A 25,808-nucleotide genomic window follows, 5' to 3' on the forward strand; every position below is an offset into this window, starting at 1 on the left:
TAAAAATGCATTGGTTAGAATTGCTTAGGACTTTCTTTAGCTCTCGTTGTTCAAGTACCTGTCTATTGCACTGGAAAACATAACTTAATCTATTAAAGAGGGAAAACATCTCTCCCTCGTTCTGTGTTAGAAAAAAACCAGCGCTGATGCGAGAAGCGATGCTTTCCAGCATCTTCAGCCTGACATTAAGGAACTGATATTAGTTAAGCCTCACAACAAGGCGTACGATACGTTTGGAGGCTGCTTTTTCTGTCTGAAATACAGATGCCTCGATGGGATAATAAACCAGTGCAGGGGGTTTCTTGTACAGCCAAGCTAGGAAGTTGTGTGGTGTAACAATAGTCATAGACGAGAGCAAAGACGTGTCTTTCTGCCTGCTAATCTGAGTTTGGAGTTGGACAAGACACAAAAGAATATACAAAAACCTGCAAGATCTCCAATAAACGTTGGCTGTTTTATTTCTTTTTCCAGCCATTTGATGTGTTTGAAATGCTCAAGTGGCACTATTCCTTCAGCTACCCTATAAGGGAAAGTGCTTTTCTTCTAATGATTGGGTAGAGTCCACTGAGACCTCATCTCCTGTTCCTGCAGCCCAATTGAGTGATCCTGAGGTTTTGCTGCCTAATGTATGACAGTCCCTGCTCAGGTAGGGTAGGTATCACCAAGTCCTTCTATCCTGGTTTCTCCAATATACTTCCTCCAGCACTTCATTCCTGAAAATCTGAACAGCTTTTTCTCCTGCAGAATTACAAAGCAGTGATGTGATACTGTCAGCTTCATAAACAATTGTAGCGAGAGTGTTGTGACCCTGGCACAGCAGCACTAATGCATTTATTATTATTATTTTAGTTTTTTCCTCCTCTGTTTCCCAGATTGGATAGAAAATCCCCTGGATTGTGGAAGCGCTTCTGGGTGTGGGACCCAAGTGTTTGAGTCAGTACCCTTGAGTAAATAAAAGGGTATCACACTTGAGGCACTGCGGTTGTATGTTTGCTAAGCAAATGGATGCTGCTATTTGAAGTTATTCAATACTGGCATAGATTCTTTAAATGAACATTAAAATTAGTATATTAGGAGGCAAGAGGTTTTAAAGCTTCATAAATGCTCTTGAAGAAATGAAGAGGAAAATGTTTTTATTAGATTTCACAGGGATGCTGATGGTGATACTGAAGAGTGTTAATCAGCTGGGTCAGAAAGAACTTACAGAAGGGGGGGGTTGCTGGGGGGTGAGAAATCTTGACTTTTCAGTTCACATTTGCCAAAAAGTTTAAGTTATTCCCTAAGCATAAGTCCTTATCTGTTGTGTGCAGTCAGCTTCTTCAATTAGTTGAAATGGATGTCTATCTCAAATACAATATAATTAAAAGCCATAATACAGAATGAATTAACTGCAGAGTACAATATGTTACTACATAGGAAACTAGTAATTGATACAATCCCGAGGGCTCTCTTTGTCGTGTTCTACCTGGAGCTGAGCATATTGCCTGGTGCGTGACTCTTTCTACATCCAGGAGATTTTGGCGCAGATCTCTGGCAGTCTTATAGGAGGCTGGTCAAACAGTAACTGCAGGAAAGCTAAGGTTTGCTCGCTTCTCCTGTTGGAGAAATGGGCTAGTGAGGGGAACGCAAAAGTTCAAAGGAAAGTAAAATCTCCAAGAAGCATTCTGTTCAGTCCATGTTCACTGTTAGTTGTGCAAAAGATCACGTGGTGTGTTAGTGTGTAGGGTTTGCATGTGTTTTGGGCTTTTTAGTTAAAAAGTCACTGTTGATGTCTCAAAATTAAAATGCACAGTGTTTCCCCCGTCCCCTCCTCGGGTTTTTGAATGCAGTTTGAAAACAGCCTCCTTTCTGAAGCTTGGTTTGTGCTCCTTTTTTAAGGCAAGGGCACCTGCTGAAGTAGAGCAGCAGTGCTGGGTATCTTGTACTCTCCGTAATTAGCTCTGCTGCTTAGTGTTACATGTGGACAGAACATGTTACGCTGATAGGCGCCCCAGCCTGTAAAAAGGATTACTTCCTGATTTCAAAAAATACTGTAGCATATTACAAAGGCTTTATTCTGAAGCAATAGCCGCAGTAGAAGCGTTTGGCTGTAGCAGGACAGAATGATTTCTGCAGGGATAGCTCGTGGTATTAACGCAATTTTGGATCATGCTTGTATTTAGGTCAATGTATATTCTTTGCGCAAAGATGATTCTTAGCTTGTTAAGATGGGTGAGTGTTGAGGATCTTGAAGGATTAATATTTTTCTACTAATTTTACAAAGCCTATTTTGGCTATATGAGTGTTCAAGCTATTTCTGTGAAGCGTTTCTATATCATTTTGGGCAGGTAATGTTTTTTCTGTACACCAATCATCTTGATTTGTGTGCTTTTTCATTGTATTTACATATTTATTTCTCATAGGCTAATATAATTACTTTTTGGGGAAAGGTAATTACGGAAAACTGATTGGAAGTGTAAAAATGTACTACTACATCTGCCAGTATTGTATGCTCTATTACTTCAAGCAAAGAATATGGGGCGGTGACAACAAAAAAATTAATTATGGAAATATTCTCGTACATCTGGAAGATCAGGCAGTTTCTTATGCCTGTAAATGCAACCCAGAGGTGAGACTCCAATTTCAAAGTATCTGGGGAAACCCCATGTACAGCAGCATGCTGAAAATGAGGCTGCAGAACTGCCGTATGCTTCTGATGCTTTGCGTGAGAGTCCCTGCAGCAAAGGTAATTTTCCCAAAGCAGTGGTTGCTAGCAGTTTTTAGTGAGGGAGGAAGGAAGAGTTGGAGATTTAGTTTAGCCTAATATCAAAGCCTCTTTTTATTATGCCTGACTGAAATCTGTTCAGCAAAGGCATCTTGTTGCCAGGGGAGCTGGGATTCCTAGTGCATCATTCTCCCCCACCTTCCCACTTAGTATGCAGAGGGAGTTGCGGTATCGAGCCAGGGTATCTCCCGTCTCCCACCTACATCACGTGCTCAGCAAATCACGCAGCAGTGGACGCGGGCAGCCCCTGCTGCCAATGCACTACTAATAACCTTGAAGCTCCTGGAGCAAGGTTTTTGTTTGTATTGGCAGAAAGCTATAACTTAATTTCTTGTATTGTCTTCTCTGGAGTGCCCTTTGTCTCTAAAGCAACTCCTCCTTTTAAATAATATAAATAAGGGGGTTACATTTTCCTTTTTGAGTATGCTCCTGAAAATGTTGCTGTTGGAATAGCAAAATTTGTACTAGAAAGCCTGCTGCTAGCAAGTTGCTTTTTATTTATTTATTTACGAAAAAGAAAGAAATACATGGTAAGGAGCCTGGAACAGATGGTCTCAGTGTGTTTGGTTTGATCAGTGAATGTAGAAACAATGAAATTTGAATGCTCCTGCCCCAGAATAATTATTCCAGGGGGCTGCAGAGCAGGGAGAGAAGGGAGGGATTTAATCATGAAGGCTTGCTTCCCGTGAAGTGCACATTAAATGGAAATCCCTTTGTTCACATTCATTGCACCACTCAAGTATTCTTCATTTTGAGATGTGATCCTTGCTGTATAAATTGGCTGGCTAAAGCAATTATTGCATACAGGGCTTTCCCGGAACAGCCATTTTTGTCATAATCTTGCTTCGAAGTGACTGAAATATTCTGACCTATAGGCAGCGTGGAAGGGAAGGAGGTTACTCTCAATTAGATGATTTCCCATCTACGTGTTAACATGACTGTCTCGACTATTGTCCTATGGATTACTGGTGTTATGTAGAGGAAATCTCTAATCTTGCTGTAACCCTTTGTTTAGCTAGAGTTTATCATCTACAGACACGAGATTATGTAGTTGCAGGCTACTTGAAACACAAATCTGAGCGCCAATGAGAGGTGGTAGGAGTGAATCAGTATCACTTATGCAGACATTAAATATTGATCTACACTGAAAAATCACTCTGGAAATGCTCTAACCAGCTGGTGTGAGATTGTTTTCAAACTAATCCTGCTGATTTTCCCTGCATGTACTTTCTCAGGTGTTCTGAATAGTGAACAAGGTCAAGCCCTGCTGCGTTCAGACTTTGCTCTTGGTGATTCTCTTGTAAACCATCAAAACCGGTGTGATTGCTTAGCCTTTAGCAAAGGCATGCATGTTCAAACAAAATTATCTTGACATCTAGTCCAGGTTGAATTTGGTATGAGAACACCAAATGTTTTCCATACTGCCAGCTTCTTGACCAGAGCTAGGAAAATTGATTAAAATAATGATGAGCTTGTGCAGGGCAACTTCTAGTCACATTTTCAACATAAGCTTTCCATATGCAGTCTATCTGGAAGTTTGGGGTATGAATAGAGACTTGCAATATGAATGTGTTAACTGCCCCATACTTAAGGATATTTATTGCACTGAAATGTGCTGCATGACTCTACGATGGCCAGATGTTCATAGATCATGATTTGGAGACTAATCAGTAAAAGCACCGTTAATGAGCGCTTCTACTTGCGTCTTATTACAAGTTCCTTCACGTTTTTCCCTCAAATACAAGGTTATATGCAGGTTGCTCTGTAGGTAGAGTTGGAACCGGTCCACTTAGTTGCAAGAGGTTGGCCAAGGTGACTTCAGTGCAGGTTCTCTTGAGCCTCTTCAGAGCACAAGCTGCAAATGAAAGATGCACTGAGAAAGGAGAGCGTGTTTCCGCCTTCTGAGAAAGAGGGGAATTCTCACTGCTACAGTCGGGCGAAGCCGCAGACAGCAAAGGGGCTGTCCTCGGCAGGCAGAAATCACGAGAATCCTGCAGGTGGGCTTTGTTTTCCACATGCCAGCAGTCTAGGCTCGCTCTGCAGAGCACAGGCACGAATACTGGTGGTGAGGGAAGCAGACTGAGCATTGTGAGAATGCTTGCCCTGTAAGTGGAAGAGAAATTTGATGGTAAAAGTCAAGGAAGAGCTAGAGTGGCACAGCAGACGTGCGAGGTGAGAAGGTGTGGTCTTGGCTCTCGGTTGTTTATTGGCAGAAGTGAGAAGTCCCCTGCTAGTTTGAACTTCAGCTCCCTGTAGCTAGAAATCTAAGAAAAGTCCTGTTAAGAATGACTTAACTTTCCAAATAAGGCCTTATTTTCTAAATAAATGCTTTCAAAAATACATTCTAAAAAGCTGTGATGCTTGCAGCTACTGGATGGGATAAGAGAAGCAGGGAGAGGATATGCTTTCTTTGCTGCCATAAGGGTCGCAATTTCTATTTTAACCTTGCTTTCGTTCACACTGTATATGAGAGGTCTTGTGCTTCTGTCCATGGTGTCTAAATTGGTCCTTTTCTGCTAAATGCCACAGTAGTCTGCCTTTTTAGTGGTTACCAAGAGCATGTATGGTACTAAAGTTATGTTAAATGGCTAAGTACGGCTGAAGCATGTGGATTAGATAACTTATTGTATGGCCTTCTTATGATCTGAACTTGGCTTCCTTCTGTGTATGTGCTAGAAGAGACACTACTTGCTATTAACAGGTTCCTTCCCAAAGGAATAGGCGATAAGACTGTTTTCTTATCTTTCTCCTTTAATGGCTACGTGAGGTTTGTGTGCTATGTGCTCTATATGGTCCACTTGCCAGAATGACTAGAGGTCAGATGTTGTACACCTTTACTCAGGCTTTGTTGAACAAGCATTTGTCGGATACATCAAATCACGGCAAGTGAAAAGACCTAAGTCTTGGCCTGAGGAAACCAAAGCCAGTCTATTTCCTAATGCACAGTTTGGTGTGGTATGTGTCACCAGTAAACAATGTAATTATTGTACTTGCTCGTTTTCAAACTGTTACTTAACAAAAAGCTTTCCTAAATGTTTAAGTCAGTCTTGCAATAAACAAAAGACTGGTAGCCAGAGGTTTGTAATCAGGTTCGTATTTCGGGTAGAAGTTTATGAAAGTCTTACTTGTTTAACAGTGTTTCTCAGTCTGTGACCTGAAGATTTTGAAAGAGGAAATGAGGCAGAAAGAACATACCCCTGGCTCATCTGGGAAGCCGCTTGGAGTACTGGAATGGTTCTTAATTTATTTGAAACAGCATGAATTTGAGAGATGAAAGCAGCCCTGCACTAGAAATCCACTTTGTGAAAGCACAAGCCAGACTGGTTACTTAGGGGCAACTCTGCCCTGCTTCCACGTTCTCCTCGCCAAAGTAAAACGCTCCACGTAAGCTCAGCGGCATGACGGCGTGTGTTAGGAGATGGACGTTCTGGCAGAATCGGCCTTGCTCTGGTGCAGCAACCGGCAGGCTGCTGCAGCTGGAAACTTAAAGCCAGGGTAGTGTGCAAATGGGTTACTACCAATGTAAGACAACGCAGCTGGGCATAGGGTAAAGTGTGTGCAGTGGTCCTTGTTTTCTCATCTCTGCACTTGAGATGAGAGCGTGTGCTTTAAATCTGAATGTTTGCTGTAAAGCAGGCGAACTCATATTCAGTAAGACTTGCAGCCCTCAGTAACTCTAAATAACAGGCGTGGGTTGACTATATTGTGGTGTAGGTAATATGCAGATTGCTTATACTTTGTATAAGCATCATTTATCCATTAAAAAACAATGGCTTCAGTCACTTCCTCCTCCTGGATCGGTCCTGTGCACTGGTGTTTAGAGGATGGCAGCGAGCCCCCAGTTCTTGCCTCATTTCCTCTTTCAGCACCTTCAGGGCACAGGCTGAGACATACATGAAGGATGCCTCTCAATTGCTTTCCTGGATAATTCCAGTCTTTTAGCTAGCCTGAAAAGCAGGGGCACAGTAGAACCACCTAACTCTCCACGTGTCACTACTTAGGTGCTTGGGTATCTTTTAACTGCATATCCCTTGGAGGTTTATGGTATATTGGTAACCTTAGTTCACACCTGCAGAGAGAAACTAGTAGGCATAAGTGATGATACATGTTACTCCTTAGCTGCCAGCAGGTTCAAGCAGGGATCGGAAGCCTGCTTGATTCTTCTCCTGAAGCACAGAAAGTGAAGGCATCTGAATGTGAAGGCCGCCTGCTTTTTATAGCTATTACAAAGCACGCAGCTATGATGTTCGCTGAGATGGAGATTAGCTTTGGGTGACAGCTGAAATGTGACAGGAACTACCTCTGCATAGCAATTTGGTAATGATTTTAGATAACAGTATTTGGGGTTCTCAGAATGGCAGATTCTTTGGTTCCCTGCCCCTTGAACAGTGGGGAAATTGTACTGGAGAGAAGGGAAGGGCATGGTATTAATTCTGGGTAATTGTAGCCCTGAACTTGGGAGGGGTAAGTGAGCTCAAGGCCTTTCTTCTCCAGTTTTATGCTGTATAGTGCGGATTTCATTTTGATTAGATGATTGCAGCATTAACGAGCCTTCTTCCTCTGCCTAAGGGAAAGTTTAAATTAGACACACAGAGAAAATGTGTGTAGGTTTCTGAAGAGAGACGAATTTGGCTGTAATCTTAAGTTTATTACTAAGTGATGTTGGGGTTAATAAGAACAAATAGGTCTTCTGCATGTCTGTAGAGGTTTGATGTTATTGTTTGGACTTCAGAAAGAGTTAAATCCCACAAATTAACCATGGAGGTTTTATTAAAATAAATGCTCGTTGCATAAATACAATGCTCTTGTCTAAATGATCAGAAAGCCAAGGTCTGAAACAGTCACTTGACAGTGTCCTTGTGGGGGCAAGAGTTACCCCTGTGCTTTTATGGAAGTAAAAGAGCTAGAAAATTCATCTTAAGAACTCGAGCCCACCCTTCGGGGGGAACAGAATGCTTCTGAACCCTCAACACAATATTGGAGACTTTACATCTTGTTGGCTTTTTTCAGTTTAAGCCTACCTTTGCTATCTACTTCAGCAACTTCTTCTGGCAGCGCTTCTGCTGTGGTATTCCCTGGTGTAGCTGTGTGTTTGAATGCAAGGCACACTGCATCTTCCCCACGTGCTCTGGGGAGCAAGGGTGAATGCAAACCAAGATCTGCAAACAACCGGTACAGTATTTAATAAGATGCTCTGCAGAAGGTGCCAAAATGAAGTTTCCATCAAATGCTAGCTTTAAATTTGGTCTAGAAAGAAAATGTCAGCTCCAGGTGTGAGCAGGGTATTTCTTGTCTTCTGCTTGTAAATACCATGAGCAGGAAAAACAATGATCAAGTAGTTGGGCAGCAAGTTGAATCAGTCTCTTATCCAGCTGCTAACTGTCCCTGCAGGAGGAAAAAATGGTTGAGCTTGAGTGCAGGGGAGGACATAAAGCACAGTCATGGGTAGGTGTTGGGAAGGTAGTCTCTTTCATTAGCAGCACAGGCTGGGAGAGGCTTAATTAAGGTAATGACAAATTGTATGCTGGTAATTGTGAGACTTCATCCTAATAGTAAATTGAGGTGTGCTCTATAGTAGCAACACTCAGCATTCATGTAATCTGCTTTTGTGTTTGCTTCAGCTGGCCCAGCTTTGGGTCAAATTTACTTTTTCTGCAGCGCACTAGAGTAGAGTGAGTGACTTGGAAATTAATGTGAAGGATAAGAACTGTGCGTTACATGAAACTTAAGCGAATATCAGATTGAATACTGAAGGTACTGAATGGAGAGTATTCCCTGAAAGGCAAGTTCAGTGTTATTGCCTGGTCTGAGATTTCTGGCTTTACCGTTTGGGACATGCATAACCACACTAAGCAAGATTAGTGCAATTGGTAGAAATGCCATCTACCTGCAATATTAAGAAAGCTTTGATTTTTCTTTTCTGAATCTCTGTATTTCTGAATCCAGGAGCAATGTGGTGAAAAAGCAGGACTTGGAAATTGAGCAGTAAACTAAGGGGGAGAGATGTGGATGAAGAGAAAGGCACAAGAAAGCTTTCAAGGGGCCAGATGGGAACTGTCTAAAAAAACATATGCTGGTCAAGCAAGACTAGCAATATGTTTTAAGTGTGGCGTACAGACATGGCCCAGGACATGGAAGTGATGCTGTGGCGGAAGTGTTTACTATGGGTAACCTAGCTTTACCTTTCCTGATCCAGTTCAGCTGAGATAACTGTCCTTGCTCTTTGCCCTCTGTTGTGCTTTTACTGGCAGTAACTAAGGAGCTCAGGTGATAATCTGCTGACGGTCTTCCTTCTGGATGCTTTCCAAGCCGCATAGAATAACCTTACCTGTGGGGGATGTATAAAGGGGCTTTAAATGAGACTTCTAATTTATCTTGGCTATTCTTTGGGCAGAGAGATGGGTCTTTTGTTTTTCACTCCTTACACAAGAGTATCAACTGGATAGGATTACCTCTGCTGAATGAAGCTGGCACAGCTCTACCCATCGAGGCTCAAGGGCAAACTTAGAACTGTAGCTTGTGCAAGAGCTGGAACGGAGAAATCTCGAGGATGGGAGCAGAGTGTTGATCCTCCCATCCCTTGGTTTGTGGTTTCTTTGGCAAACAGAATATTCATCAAAAAAAGCAGGTTGAGCTGCCAACCTGTTGACAAAGTTGGCTTAATTCAGGAAATATTCACATGAAATGCTTCACTGCAGCAGTTTGTGCAATGCTTTGAGCCTTTTGGAAAGATTCGCAAGGATATCCTGTACTCTTGATTTCTCTGCAGCATAGTAGTTGGATTAATTTTCCAGGGTGTGAGACCTAGATTTAAAAAAAAAAAAAAAAAAAGGAAAACAACCACCAACACCCTGCTTGTTTACAGATGGATCTGAACAGGTCTGTCTACTCAGGAGAATGCCTGAACTGTCACGCTGCAGGACTTACTCAGTCTGCTGTTAGAGCTACTTGCACAGTAAACTGAACTTGTCCTGGGGGTTGGTGTCCTTGCTGCTTGGGTGTAAAGAGGGGTGCTGAATTTCTGTGAGCGCTGCCTGTGTCCTTTTGTGAAGGTGGCTTGTTTAGAAACTTCAGCTCCTCCAGGGCTGTTCTGCATTGAAATAAGAAAGACAAGATTCAGTCTCTCAAAAAAAAAATCATTATTAAACAACTAGTATTTTTAAAAAGTAAGTCTTGTTTGCTCAAAACCTTGTGGTTTTCAGTGCCCTCACTAAGATCTTGCTGTATTTATATCTATTGACCACAGCAACTACAGTGATGTTTTTGAAAATAGTGTCTTTATATGATCTGAAACAATTTCAATGGCTCTTTCAGCTCCGTGCCAGGCTGGGAGGAAAACAAATTATTTGCATAGTCTTAACTGTAGGTCAGGGCTGCTGAGCTGGCTTGCGGCACACGGACACGAGCTGCTTGGGGTTCCCGGGATGCCGCGACCGCAGGCCGTTCTCCGCGAGGCCGTTGGCCGGCATCTCCGGCGGGCACGGCAGCGGGAGGTGACAGCTAGCGTGGCCGCCCGCTTCGATCCGTCTGCGCCCTCCCTGGTTTCAGTGCCTCGTTTGTGCGGCGAAACCCCTCTGAAGGGAAAGAGGGTAGGGGAAGCCTCGGCTTTGCACGCGTGCTGCCTGTCCTTGCCTAAATGCAAGCAGTTGTGAGCGTTTCGCATGAATGAAACCTAAGGAGCGAGTCGTGCCCTGGGAAAGACCTTGCTCCAAATCGCGGCACAAAAGGGGAGTGTTTTCCGTTGGGGAAAATGGCTTGCTCCGGCTGGGGCGCCTTTGTGTGGTGGTAGCAGGGAGGAGGGAGCCTTGAGCAGTGAAAGCGTTAGTTCCCCTCTGAATCAGCCTTGCTGACCGAAGGAAATCGCGTAGCCTTAAGCATTACTGGGATTCCCTGCCGTTTGTTTATTCATAGGCTTTGAGAGCTGCTGAAAGCAACCAAAAAGAGAAAGCCCTGGGCACACGCAGTGACGCGCAGCTTACTGTAAGCAACGCATGAACGGCACAGCTGGCTTTGAGATCCCGTGCCTGCCGAAATAGGAAGTGTTAGGGGAGGGAGGGAAACCTACAGGTTTGCTCTTTTCCTGAGGCACAGACTGTAAATCGGACAAAAGATCAATCCAGTTCCATAGCAATTGGGTGAAGATCTGTGTCTAGCTGGAATCTTTTTTGTTTCTGTAGGCTGTGGGTGAGGTTTCCTATTACCTTTAATCCAGCTGGTACTGCACTTCTATGTCTTTGTATGCCTGATGAAATCCTAAACACGTGAGGGTTGAGATTGCCCCGACTGTATTGTGACTGTCCACCGCAAAAAGGTGCTCAGCTTTCTGGGAGGCTCTTGAAGCATCAGTGTGTGTAACGTTGATTCAGTTGTCATAACAGTAAGGCTCTCTAAATTATTCTTCTAGCATAATCATTAATACATTTTGCAAACTTGGTTAAATTTAGAAGTCCCTACATGTCTGAACTTTGGGATAGAAGGTGTAATGGGTCTACTGAAAGATGCTAACTTGTTGGTAAAATTTGGGAGGGTGGCAAATAGAAAGAATTGATTTCTGCAGAGTTAAATAAGCAGTAACTTTTCTCACCTGCAGTAGGCTTGCTCTGCCAGAGTAAGTGAAGCACCCTGCTTGGGCAATGATAATAGCTTTATCTGCATAATAATAATAACAAAAATAGCTAAATGCAAGTTTTTGACTATGTCAAAATCAGTCAATTGTGGGCTTTTCTTATTTTGTAATAATGCCTAACTTTTTTTTTACTTTGTGCATGCTAACTTTATTAGACTTTGTAACTGAAATAATAGAAATAAGCATAGGTGCTCTAAGCATATAAAAGTCTTTTAATTATTAGATTCTCTCAAGCCTTAATATTTTAAAGGTGTTGCTTTTTAAATACAGGCTAGGAGAAGGAAATGTATCTTATAATAAGATCAGCTTCTGGTCTGTGAAAGTCACAATTCCCTATACCATGTTAAATTTTTTTCCATTTGCAACAGGAAATGCAGGTAGCTTTTTTTTTTTTTTTCCTTCAGGTATCTGTACTCTTCATGTCTGTTATGCAATGAAGACATTCTTCAAGTCCATTTTTTTGTCAGCTTATAAAAATAAAACTTGATAGGCAAAAGTGTTAAAGTTAGGCATGTTGGGACTAGATTTTTAAATGGTGTTGGTGTTTAAATGGTGGCTTTTTAGGTGTTTAGGCACCTAAAATGCAAATAGGCTGCTAGAAAGATTTCCAGTAGTACTTAAGTGGATGTAATTCTTGTGTTCATTTCTGCCTCATCTTGTTTTTCCGTGGAAGTCGGACATCAGCCCTTGCTATATTTCTTCTGGAAGCATCTGGCTGCGGTTTTTCTCTGACATGCATAGGCTAAACTTTGTATCTCTCTCTCTCTCATTATTGTTAGTACTAATTTAGTTAGTTTATTGATGTATCAAGCACATTTAAGGTAGCTATATTTGACTGAATGCTTGTGTTTCAGCTTCTGTCCAGCAACTGAATAAATCAGTTTTAAGTAACTTATCACTTTGAATATAACATATTAAAGTTTGACCTATACAACTGTTGGGCGTTTTCTGAGACAGTGAACGTAAATTTGGAATAATGATTACCCAATCTCAAGTTAATGCACTCCAGTGTAGGTAAACCAGCTGCTGAAAATGAGCTGCGTTTCAAGGAAGCAGCACAAGTATAGATGGTGAATTTATTAAAGGTTGATAACTTAAAATGAGATTTCCTGCTTGGTTGATTAAATGTGTTGTTCAAGCTAGTGATTCCTTAAGTTGCTTAGTTTTAATGCCATGCAGCCCAGAACTAACTTTTGTTTTGCAGTGTCTCTAAACCAACCTCAGAGATTAGCTAAGGAGGTTTTGACAGGCTTGATTAAATCCAGTAACATTTATTTTTGTTTAGTTAAAAGTAGATATAACTAACCTTTCTGCTCTTGAGTTCTAAATCTTTAAGAACTCTGAAGTTAAACCCTTAATAAACCCAAGCATCAAATACTGTTCCCAGAGTCATGAGTGGAGGCTTTTATTCCTTTTCCCTTCTCTGTTTTTCACACTTAATGTTTCTCTTGTTATCAGAGTGATGCCTTTGAAGGCGATTGGGTTCATGTAGATTGAAGCCATTTTGTTTTTCAGATATGTCTTTGCTGTCACTAAGCATTGGGTGGTGGCGGGGAGGGAGGGGAGAAGATGGCTAAAAATCATAGCCGGAGACTCTTTGCTATAGACCCAAGAGGAGCTTTAGTGAACGCTCTTCTCCCTCCCCTTCCCAAATGAAGTGTTGCTGTGAAGCTAGTCAGGTGTTTCAAGAAAAAAGCATAATGATTTGTCTAAAATCTTGATATTATCCATAACTACAGCTTGGGCAGTGCAGAAAGTGCCTTATCTTGGCACTGGCAGTGATCAGCTAGTGATCCAAGCTCTGTTGTCTCTTGGTGCGAGTTCTGCTCTCTTGAGAGCCCTAGGAAGCAACTGTCATGGTTGAAATGGCAATTAAGAATATATTTCTGCAATCTCAAGGTGCTTATTTAACACTGTGTCCATTCCTTCTCTGAAATAAATGGCAGGGAAATAACAAGGACCGTAACTGGCTTAAATGAGTTGCCTTAGTATTATTATTGGGTGGAAATAGTGTAGTGGTGCCTATTACTCTCTCTGTAACCAGTAGATAGCACAGTGCTCGGGTTAAATGAGGTGGACAAATGCAGGTTAAATGATCTGTGGTATCTTTTTTCAAGGCTCTAATAGCATTAAGACAGCAGCTAGAACGGGAGACTTGGGGGCAGAATGCTCTCCCGAAGAACCTGAAACCATACCTTCACAAGCAAAATCACTCACCTCTGATTTTCACCTCAACAGATTTCTCTATTTCCCTTGCAATATGTTCAAGAAAACACCTTGTTAAAAGTAGCATCTCGGCTTCAAAAACGTTGTTGAAGTGGTGAAAACAGCGTGGTGGAATGTCTCTGTGGCTGAATGCTAGAGAAAAGGGCGGTAACCCATGTTAGGGTGATGGGTCTGGGCAAAGACCAAGCTGACCATGTGAAGCGAGCAGAAAATTCCCATCAGTTCTCAGGATGTGTCCTTTAGTTTCATTCGGTTTTACAGGAAGAAGGGTTGTAATCCCATAGCAGTGAAATGCATTGTGGTGTTTGCTTTGAGGCTTCAGTGGTGCCAACACGCAGAGTAGGGCACAGAGGGGCAGTAAATGCTCTGGCTCGAGTCCGTAGTCTCTCAGCAACTGTTATGAGCACGGGCAGCAGCTGAATGCTTATTCCTTGCCTCGTGCACCCTTTCAGACTGCTGCCATTGAAAGGGCGCACGTTGGCTTAGAAGCTTTTTCTCAGGACATCGTGTTAGCTTAGGCCTATTCTAATGGTGCTGTAACTACAGTATTAGAGCCTGCTATCCTCCTGCTAGCGTCGTCTGCTGAAATGCAGACTGGTAGATGAATAGCAAATATTTAACAGAAAAGTTGCTTTAAAATATTTATTCAGTAATTGGGTTGAACAGCCTTTGCTCTCTGATTTAATCAACTATTTTATACCCATTTCAGGCTGTAGGTAATATACTGAACTGAATGTTTTATAACCTACCGCTCTTGCATTATTCATTGCCTGTTGTCTTTGTACTCATCTTGGGAGATAAATGACCTCTGTTTTCAATAGTTCAAATTTGATTTATTCTTTCTTCATCCTGTATGATATATTAACAAATCCCAGACAGAGTTGGAAAAACAATTTCTCTAAGAACAAGTGTGGGATTTCATTGATCTAGCATCCATTGATGCATCAAAATGATGGCATCCGTTTGGGGGGATGTGGACAAAGAAGAAAGTATAGCTGAGGATTATAGGTTCTTTCATTGAACCATTTCTTTTTTTCTACTGTCAATATTAGAAAACTCATTTCTTTTAATCTTATTTTGGTGATTCGTTAGCCCTTAAATACTCTAAAGGTATCTGAAGTCCAGAAGTTATGTACTATGCTTTTTGGCAGTAGAGCTGACTTAAGTTTCTGAGACTGCTGTTTATCCTGCCACTGCAGCAACTGGCCCTATGCAACCGCGTGAGGAGCTGTGCTCTAAACAGTGTCACATGTGCTGTTTAAATCCAGATCAAGAGTAAATAAAGATTGGAGGGTTTAACTTAAGGAACTTCAGTTATCTCCTTTGCAGTGCACCTTATACAGTGGGCTGGAGGGTGAGCAAGAGCTCGTCGCACTTGAATTCATGCTTAGTATGAAACAAGTTTATTTTACAAGAAGTAAGACGAAAATAGGAATCATGTGATTTCAAGTTGGATGACAGCTTATTTGACCTGTGTACTTCCTGCTTCGAGTTGGACAATCTATTTGTGCTTGATTCCCATGTCAAATCATGCTTAAGGAGGAGTAGGAAGTTTATTGGCTGGAGGAAGAACACACTTACCGTGCTGGCATACTGATAAATTGCTTGCTGTTTACACGAGTTACTGCTTTTGGTTGTCTCCATCCTACCTGAAATCTCCTGTTTGAAGGAATCTGATCAATGGTTGAAGTGCTGTGAAACAGGGGGGTTTGTAGCAATGCAGTGACCATTTTTGAAGTGACACAGCTATTTTACGTTCCTTGGCTACTCCAAGTAGGTGAGAATTGCTTCAATTCAGAGATGACTCCTGAATGGCTTCTTTATGCAGACGCTCTCTCCAGGAGGAAAGAGCATGAGCGAGCGTGTTCACGTGTACGCGCACACTTGTGTGCACGCTTAAACATGTTGGGGAACTAACAGTGTCTGTTCTACTTTGCCTCTCTGAGGAAACCCTGGAAAATAGCTTTGCAATTAATCAAATTGTTGATGTTCATCACAAAGCAGTGATCTCATGGGCAAACTTGCTTAGAAAGTATTTTTTTCAAATATTGTAGGAAATTTAGCCAAGCATTGAAACACTTAGTTTTTGCCTGATTCTGTGCCAGAAATATTTTAACTGTATTAAACATACTGGGATATCTTTGTGTGAGCTAATGATAGCTTCTTACGTCCATGAGCCAAGAAGCTAACAAAAACTGCACAGTTCAGCAGAATTTTTTTGCCCTGGCCCAAGAATATTACACTGTGCATAATACAGGTGTTTGGTAATTTGCTGCAGGATGTACCGTACTGATAACTGAACGCAGCAGGCCAGTGGCAGACGATTGGAAGCTTGGGAAAGCAGAGGTAGGTAGTGGTTTCTTTCCTCTTGTTAAATTTGACTTGGACAGTCCTAAAATTAGGTCTAAAACATTAAAATACTGTGTGTCTGGTATCTGGGAAGCGTGAAAATTTTTCCTCAATAAAATTGGCAGGAGTGTCAGCAGGCAGCCTGCTGGAAGGGGAGGCTTTCATTTGCCAAGCATGTTAACTTATATGCCTAGTGGAAAAAGAGAAACTCAGAAGCTGCTTATTTTTGAGCTGCTGTTTGTTCCTAAAAGATGGATTGCAAGTTCAGTCCTTGCACTTTAAGTATTCAAGTAGCATGGTCTGTGTACGAGGTTTGGCTAGTAATGCCAAACCCTCTACTGAAAGTGATATTTGAGCACCTTTTGTGACCCTGTTGAGAAATCCCGCAATGAAGCGTGCTAAGAGTCAAATATATACTCTTACAGAAGTATAGGAACAGGTTTCAAGCTCGTGTTAGACAAACATTTAGTAACTTATTAATTCAGAGTTCAATTTTGATTCTTGTCTTCATCCTGTTAGCTTTATGCTGCTGAGTCTGTTGGTATGAACCTGCTTCCTCCCTCCTAGTTCTCCACTGCAGGTTTGCTCCTGGAGAGCTGCGGCTGAGCCACCGTATCTGATGGAGCAGTGTAAAGAATTTTTTCCCACAGTTCCCTCTGCTCCCAACATGTTAACAGAAAGAAACAGAATTAAAGCAAAAAAGCATCAGAACCTTTTCCTTCCAAGTAACTTAGTATTTCTGCATAGAAATAAGCCCTCTGTCCTCTTCTGTCGCTTTTCTCTTCCAGGAACGCCAAGTTTTGAATCCACTTGCATAGTGGAAATAGTTCTTAAACAGGTTCTCCTGTAGCATAGTGACTAGGAGAAGAACGTGCCCCTGAAAGCCTTAAGGCAACGCTGGTAGTCTGAGCAAAACTATACAGGTGTTCACTTTGACAGTCACCCTGTCACTCTTGACCAGTTATACAGCTATGAAGAAAAAGCTTTAGCCTTTTTTACTCCTCCCTCTCTGTGCAGAGGGGTGCAGCAAAGGCTTATTTTAGCAGGGCGCGTATAGCATCTGGCATCACACAGAACTGGTGTGAAGATGCTGAGGTCAGAAATGTGGTGGGGGAAGCTGGTAAACAGGGCAAGGGCAGCCTCTTTTGTATGTGAGACACGCTAGCTGACTGGTGACAGCTGATGAAACAGCTGCAAGGGTGGTGTGTGAGATTGCCTAATAGGTGGCATAGCCCAACCATGCATCACTTCTCGGTTTTTAGGTTTACCCTGAAAAGAAATTATGAATAAATCTGCAGGACCCTGCTGATTAGTCAAATTCAAGACTTGCTCGCTTGCTGCCTTCCCAAGATGATTATGTCCTTGGGTTTAAGGACTCAGTTTTGGGTTTGGGGATGCAATGAAATGCTCTGTGAAAAGCTGAATGTTCAGCTAGCTTTGGCTACAGAGAGCTTGTGGAAGTTGTTCAGGCTGATAACAGAGCCTATGCTTGTAGGTAGCTGTGCTGTGCTGTCTGTACCCCTTAGACAAATGAGGCTACTTTGGAGGGACTTGTCACTGCTTTATTTCGCACTGAAGTAGATGACTGTTACGAAAACCTAGTTACCCCCTTCTTTATTGGTAACTCGTGGGTCTCTTGCTCAAAACAGGGGTCTAAATGTGGCTAGAGCTGTATTTGTATAGCAGGTATGGGTGTGCCATGGACCTGGTGGCTCACTGCTGATGTGCCTGCTGGGTGCAGGAGCTGTTGAGCATTTGTTTAATTTGTTTTGAAGGCCATGCTTGTTTGCAAGCTGTGCCCCAAAAAAGGGGGGGGGGGGGAATCTGCCTGCTGCATTCACTATTAACTGAACGGTGTTCCCCTAAAGGGGGAAGAAAGCCTCACAGAAATTAGGACTATGAATGTACTGCTTCAGAAGATGTTAAGTTGCAGTAAAACTGTCATCTTTCTCATCCTTGTTTTTTGGTAGCTGGTGTACTAATGCCTATATGTTTAAGATAACGCTTTGGAGTTGAACGGAAGCCTCTAGTTTTGCCTCATAAATGAAAAGATTTTATTTTCTCTGCTCTTCAGCTTGTGTCAAGTTCAATAAAGTTGTCTGTGTATTACGGTGGCATAGACATCCATGAACTGCTCTAATAGGACCGGCTTTGATAGCTCATGAATTTGCTGTTCATCTGCTTGCGTTGATAGCCATTAAAGCTGCTACCAGGTGATGGTCGCAGAAATGATGGTGGTAGAGCTTTAAGAAGTTCTTTTGCCTAAGGTTGTGACTAGGCCCACAATACAAGTCATACATATTCTCAGCGACAGTTTAAAACAAGCCAGCTGACTTTGAGTGCTTTTTCCCTAGTGGTGCAGGTTTTCCAAAGCTACGGTGGCAACTTCTACTCAAGACTGGCAACAAAGACCTGAGTGGTGGTAATTTGAAGACAGCTGCAGTGATTTCTACGGAAATACTCTAACCATATGCCCTGCGAAGTGCCAGTAATTGCGCTTGGCTGATGGATTAAGGCAAATATCTGTTGCAATGATCAGCGACATGTTCACAGTCTAATATTAGTGCTCTGAGGTCAAGTCAGTAAAATAGACCTTTAAAAGCCCATTTGGAATTTTACATATAGTTCCCCAACTGTGCCAGGTAACCTGCTTTTTAATAGTCTGGCACTGCAAACTTTGTGATTGTGGCAAAAAAGAAAAGGATGTCCAGTATTGGGTTGCAAGAGACCTTGGATTTTTCTCTTGCAGTGTGGCTAAAACGTCTATGAAAAGCATTCATTGTGCTAATTTTCTAATGACTTCTGTCATGTGAGATCCCTTTTAAGGGATATGGAATGTCTCTGCTTGGTCTGTATATCGGTATCTACGTATCATCCTGTTTGCAGGTGCTATAGGAAAGGAAATGAAAAGGTGCCGGTCATGCAAATGACTGTTAGGAAGTGTGTCTTCACAGTGAAGAGCAAACACTGGCACTAGTTTAAAACCTTCACTCCTATCTCAGTCTTCACTGTAAACGAGCTGTTTGTGTTTTCTTTATACAGCTTTTGAGGGCCAGGTGAAACTAGTTACCATAGAGAAGACAGCTAAACTGCTAATCTACTTGTCTGCTTGAATGAGCTGATGTTTCCATTTCTTCACATCATCCTCCATAACAAGAGAAACTTCATGTTTGATATTCTGCAGAGACAAAAAGCTAGTCAGCTGTGCTGCCGAACAGGCGTTTTTACAAGTGTACGTGCGTTTGTGTAACTTCAGTTTCCCACTGTTGTCAGTCGAGAACTTCCCAGGTCCACCTTTGTTGAAATGGAGCCTTGAACATCTGCTCTTTCTCTGCAGTAGTGGAATTGTGTTGTGATGCTATTCATTTACAATCAGACGAGTAACTACATGGAAGTTAGTATAGCAAAATAAACATGAGTTTTAAGGAAACTGGGAGGAGAGAATCGAAATGGATTGAAGGTAAGGTATTCACAGCTCAAAAATACTGCTATTATCTCCAGATGCGTTCTGTTCTTGGGCCTGACTATAGAATGACTGATGCTGTGGCTATATATCTGTTGCTACGAAGTCTTGAATTTGTAACTGTCCTTCCTTCCCCTACCAACAAGGAAGAAAGAATTAGTGGGTGCAGAGGTAAGGTGGAGAGGGAGTGAGTTGCTGAAACAGCTGCTAACAGGTAGTTGGTAGAGTCTGTAGCTGTGACTGCTGCTGCAGAAGGCTCTGGCAACACTGACTTTGCAAAATGAGTCTTCCATGCAAATTTATTTTTGGACAGAAGGGTGTCATGAGAAGAGGTATTTTGAAATTGCCTGTTTGTGACTCTGCTCCGAAAATTGATTTGGGTACGATGAATTGTTGAACTTTTTTTTTTAATGGTTTACTTAGCTATTTATTTTAGGGTCCTTGCAGGAAACACAAGGTGGAACAACAGCACAAACACTTTCTTCATAGAACATAACCAGCCGGAGAATGGTTTTTGTATAATATTCTCATGAGGCATGAGAATGAGCCTGCTTCCGAATGCATCTGAGGCACAGATTTTTTTTCAGGTTAGCAGGGAATGACTGAACATGCTAGCTTTTCTCCTAATGTAATAAACACAAAGCAACGTTGCAAAGTTGAGCTGATGTGCTCTAATACGGTTTGTTAGAACATGTCAAGGGAAGTCTGACTTCTGGGTTGTAAAAATGGAGTAGAAAGCATCTTTGCGCAGTCTGTGCTCCAGTACAGAAAAATGGATAGTCTTCTCTTTGGCTGGTGTAGCTGTTATGTACTGTAGTGCTGCTGAAGTTCCCAAGTGGATGATTCTAGTGTCTAGCTATTGTGTTGTCCTTCAGAGATGACCTTGGATGTAGGGCACCAAGCAGGTTGGATTGAAGTGATGGTTGCTTGTTCTGCCTTAGTTGTTAATGATAAGGAGTATGGGATTTCCCCCACTTAGTGCATTAACAGCTATAGTCATATGTGTATAAAATTTAAGCATCAACATTGTTTGTTTCTCTGGAGTTCCCTCAATAACACTTGAGCATTGTTCTGTCAGATGGAAAAGAAAAATACCACGTGAGCTGATGATTTGCTTAAAACGGCAGTTAAGTGCCAGTGCAATCAATCTAGTAGCAGAGTTAAAATTATCTCCTAATTATGTTGAGAATCAAAGAAATCCTGGCTGGTGGAGGGAGGAAGGGAATTGGGACAGCTTGCATTTATATGCCATTCTAGGAAGGCTTGGGGCACGTAAGGAAATTCACATCACCCCACTGAAGTAGTCTTACATAAAGGTAAGCCTGAGACTAGTTTTGAGTTATCCCTAGCCAGATCAGAATGAGCATTTTAAGCCCCTTGCTGGCCTGAAAATGGGGTGAACAATCCTCTTGAAGTGTGTCTGGGGTTAGACAGGCATGGCTTTATTCCTGTTGTTTAACTTTCTAACTGGCTTTTACACAAACTCTGTGAGTACTTGGCTTTTCTCACCTGGAAATAAGCCTTAAAGATAAACCAGCTAAACTAGCAAGGGCTGTAGGAGTTGTTTGTTGTGTGTGATCCTTTTGTTGTGTGTGAGCAGGCCAGTCTTCCAGCACCTCACTGTAAATCTCCCAAGTATCCCGGAGGACATGAGGTGGATCTTTGCAAAACTGCCCGTTCTTGTTTGAGACGTAGCAGTGCAGAGGTGCTTGTGAAGGAAACGTCCGCAGCGAGGCTCGCAGCTAATACCAACTTCTTGGTATACAGCAGACCATAGTGCTGGTGACATTTGGAGATCAGTGAAGTAACTGCACTGCAATGTGAAATTTGGTTTGCTTTGCATGCCCATTCCTTGCAGCCAGCATGGACTAGGAGGGCTTTTTAAACTTGTCTGTGATTTTTTTTTTTTTTTTTTGGGGGGGGGGGGGGGGAATATATATTCGTGGAGTTAAATATCATAGGGACTGTCTCTGTCCAGAGAAACTAAATAAAGATGTGGCGTTTTGGTAAGAGGAGTGATTGGTACTTGATTTCCTAGAGATCTTGTTTCCTTGGTGAAACCAGGTAGTTAATCTCGCAGTACTCCTTAGGCAAAATCTTCTGCATGAAGGGTATAGAAGTCCAAAATAGGAAATGAGCTCAGAATAACAAAATGCCCCTGAAAGACTCCCTCAGCCAGAAAAAGTCCCCTCAACTGTCACATGGCTTCTTTGAAAGTTTTTTTTTTGTGTCCCCCTGCCATTTGTTACCCCTGGGAAGGAAAAGGTGATTGTTTCGGTGATCTCTCCAAGGCAATTCTTCCAAGTTCTTTTGTGGTTTTTGGAGAGTAAAGTTTTTGGCAAGTCTTTGATAATCAGAAGGGAGTGATGATGTCTAACTCTTATTAAACTTAAAGCAGTTGAGATTCACCTCCCCCTTCCAAATGGGGAGGGAGGAAGGAGGAGAAGAGCACTTATAAACTGCCAGGCTTACTACTATGTAACGTTGTTTTGTCCACCTTATTTCTATATTATTAAATAATATATTATGTAAAAATAACACATTGAACATACCATGAAAAATAGAATGGGTCTCGTTTTCAAAAGATTCTGGACAAATGACGAAGGACTCCACTCGCATGCAAAATTGTTACTGTATCGTTTCATTGTTATGATTATTGACTAAAACTTTAAACTGGTTTAAACCTGGTCTGGTGAAGCACGTGCTGGTGGCAGTCCTCTGGTGTAAGTAGAGGCTGTTGACAACTCGTAGTTGATCGTCTCATTTTAGAAGGCTGGAGCAGGTCAGTGATTCTCTAGTTTTTCCCTAGTAGCTTAAGAAACATCATAAATAACTGTCTTAGTTGCTTTATAGCAACCATTACCTGTAACTTGTCAGTACCAGTAAAAGAGGTCCGGTAAACTTGATTCTATTCCTCTTGCCTTTAGTCCTGTTGGAGTGAATCTTCCTCTGCTTCTAACGTGGGAAAGAAACAGGGCCTCAGAAGAAAATAGCGTCCCTATCTCCTGCCAACCATACATCCTTCCGCAGACTTTATTCGAACTCTTGCAGTCATAGCTTAGTCTATTCTGTCCCACATGTTTTCTAAGATATTGAATTGCAGGAGTGAAGTGTAGAAGTCACCTTGGGTTTTGCCTTTTTACAATTTGATGGTTTTAGACTGTTTATATAGTGTGGTGAGCCCACTGTGGGAGATGGTAAGCTAAAAGGATTTCTTTGTCTGGTCAGTTCTGTGACCTTATTGATAGAGTGCAAAGTTAGTCTAAAACCAATGTGGAAATCGTGCTCTTCTGTGGTTGAATAACCTCCTCTAGAGCCATCCACGTGGACTGTGCTGTGGCTGACGGGCTTTGCTGCGTTTCAGTATTCCTGGAAAAAAAAACCGTTTGCAATTGCTGCAATGCCCTAGGAAGCTGCCCAAAGCACACACGACTCCTTGCCCAGGTGCGTCTGTGGGGTCCCGCTCGGCTGTGCGGCGTCGCAGCGAGGCAGTGACCTGCGTTCCTTCGGTTTTGCTGATCTGTTACCGTGCCGCTACTTCGCAAGCGATGGTTTGTGCACGCCTTTGCTTTTCAGTTATGACTGCGTTTGCCCTCGCAAAATTAATAATCTTTGCTATTTAGTCTGACTTAATTAAATCTGACAAATATTGTTGTTGTTTCATGTGTCTTAAAGTGGTATCTGCTTTTTTAATGACTTGTCAGAATACTTCAGTTTCTCCCAGATGCTGAGAAGCATGATATTGTCAAGAGGGAGGGCCTACTTAATATTAAGACACCTTCAGCGTTTTTTTTAACCCCTACATTAAAAATAGGGTAGCACCAACTTGACCAAGATTTGGTGGTGAAAGCCTCTGTTAGAGAAGGCAGCAATTCGACCTTATTCAGCCTATGTCTTTTGTCTTAATCCTGTAGTGCTTTTATATGCAGAGCATAAGATAAATTCTTATGTTATTTTTCACATCAGGATGACTCAAGTAATGTATGTGCACCATGAATTTTGTTTGAAAATAGTTACCTTCTATTCACTTTTTGAAATAAGATTTTTTTTTTTAATTGTGTACTTGTACTAAGCAAGGATAAATCCAAAATGGTAACAAATGAGAAATATTGCTGGTAAGCCACTATAACTGTTGTTAAAACACTGCCTTGGGGGATACTGACAAGTAAGCGATGCCCTCCTTGCAAGGAGGGTGAAACAGGGTGAAGGACAACTCGGAGTAACTAGCTAGCTTTAATGCTCAAGTAACTAATAGCAATCCACTTTTGTGGATGTGTCAACGTTTAGTGCTTCAGTTCCACTCAGGTGTGTCCTTTTGAAGCAGACTTCCCAATTGCTGCCACTCACTGAGCTCTAGTTAGCATCTGGAGCAGTTTCAGCACAGGCCGGCTTCCTTTTGGCCTGAACAAAAGCCGGCGGTGTGCTCCAGGAGGGCACCAAACACGTTGCCGCTGCCAGCGGAGGCTGTTGACAGCAGCATATTAGAGCGGTGAGATGAAAGCCCCTTGCAGTGTGTACAGCGTGGGCTCTGGGGCCTCTGCACCGACCGCTTCGCTCTGCAGATTGCCTCCTGCTCGGCCTGCTTTGCTTGGTGAGTTTAGGCACAGCCTGAGCCCGCGACACCTCTAACAGTAAGGCTCTTTACCAATTACCAGGTATTCAGTTGGACAACCATTTATATTGCTTAATGCCAGCTATTTTAGTACTGTTCTTTTAGTGCTTTTCAAATGGCTAATGTGTTTTGGCTGCTGTGCTGAGAAAGCTGAAACTTGTCTTAGCTTGCTTTAGGTTATCTGTGCTATCAGGATCGATTGAAGAGAGTGCTATCAGAGGACTTAGTCTTTAGAAATAAAAATGACTAATAAAACATCCTTAGTTGGAAATGCCTTGGACTTCTAGCTGAACTCTGAAGCAGTAGTGCCTTAGTGCTTTGTGTTTTGTTTCAGTAATAACCTTTGGGGCGAGGGGGAGTGAGAAGAAGAGTCTGCTTTTTGTGTCCCATGGGACTGTTGCTGGCTGTGAAGGCCTTTAGCAGAAATAGCTAAATAGTCATTAGGAGCTCTGACAGCTAACTGTGCTCGGCTTACAAGGGCTGCTTGTATTAGAAGGAAGCCGGTTGTAGTGGAATGCTGTATTTAAATTATGTTCTTATTTTGCATGGATCTGCTAAATTTGATGTTGATATATGTTTGGAGATGATCGCAAGCTGTGCCCTGTGCCTCATTCTTGGTGTGAGTACAAGTTTGCAGAGCTGTGAACCAGCATATTTCGGCAGCACAGTGCCGCTCTGAAAGCGAGGCAGAGTCCTTCCACAGCTGTGGAAACTTGCTCTCTCCATCAGTTGTTCTCTTAATACAGCCAAAATACGATTACAGGGAGGCTTGGATAGAAACACTGACCTGCTTTAAGATGATGACATCCTGGCCTCTGCGTGGCGTCTTAGTGAATAGGATTTTAGCCTGTCTCCTTAAGGAATGATCCAAACGGACTGCTCAGTGCTGGTGAAGGTCTTGATTAACCTCTCGTACGTTTAGTCCCTTCTTGACTGTAATGCGTAGCGTCCCTGTAGCGCGGCCAGCGTGGCTCGGTGAAAGCCTGACTTCTCTTCCGTGCTACGGGTGTTCTGTGCGCCTTGCTTGCAACCACGCAGACCTTGCCGGGGGAAGGCTTTTTGTGTTGTGCTCCCTGTCTGACACCAGTGCAGATGACTAAGTTGGACCTCACCTCCTTGCAAAAGGAGATGTGTGTATCTGGGGGACTTAGGGGGCTTTCACCCACCTGGCTTTAGCAAGTCTGCTGACTTATGCATAAGGTGGTACAGGTGTGTGGTGGTTTATTCAGAGAGGCTTTTTTGCACTGTTGCATGCTATGTTTTTTTTTTCTCCTGTGAAGGATGACTCAATTTTCATTAACTAGCTGAAACTGTCGGTGAAAATGCGAATTGTTAAAGGTGTTTCTGACAGCTTGTATAATTCAGAGCAAAATTGTAAATCGCTTTCTCCTAGGCGGCCGAACACCTATCAAAATGCATTAAACCTGGTTTAATTGGTTTGCAGAAGATTTAAGGAAGTGACCTTGCCAAAAATCTCTGTTCCTTCCCATTTTAAATACCCCTGTCCCTAGAATCATCTCTTTTCCCAGAGTTATTGCTTCTTAGAAATGGTCTTTGCTCTTCCAGTGCTTTATTTCCGAGGCTTCTCAGTCTCTGAATATCAGTTAAGCCTCAGTGTTCGTATTGGAAAGAAGCATGAACCGCAAACCCCAGGTAGCGTGCGTGGTTCTGGTGCGCGTGGCTTACAGGCTATAACTTGGCAAGTAGCTAAAGCTTGCTTTTCAGGGCTGACTGTTGAAAACTGGCTTGTTCTTGGTGTCGGAGCTTC

At 42.4% G+C, this 25,808-nt stretch overlaps 1 protein-coding gene across 6 annotated transcripts in view; it reads left to right on the plus strand.

The window, feature by feature from the left end:
• MCU (mitochondrial calcium uniporter) overlaps positions 1-25,808 on the plus strand; it is a 96,603-nt gene that overhangs the window by 45,629 nt on the left and 25,166 nt on the right. The gene's annotated exons all lie outside the window — the stretch shown is intronic.

The sequence above is a fragment of the Struthio camelus genome, chromosome 7 (assembly GCF_040807025.1).
Source record: "Struthio camelus isolate bStrCam1 chromosome 7, bStrCam1.hap1, whole genome shotgun sequence".
NCBI classification, from domain to species: Eukaryota; Metazoa; Chordata; class Aves; order Struthioniformes; family Struthionidae; genus Struthio; species Struthio camelus.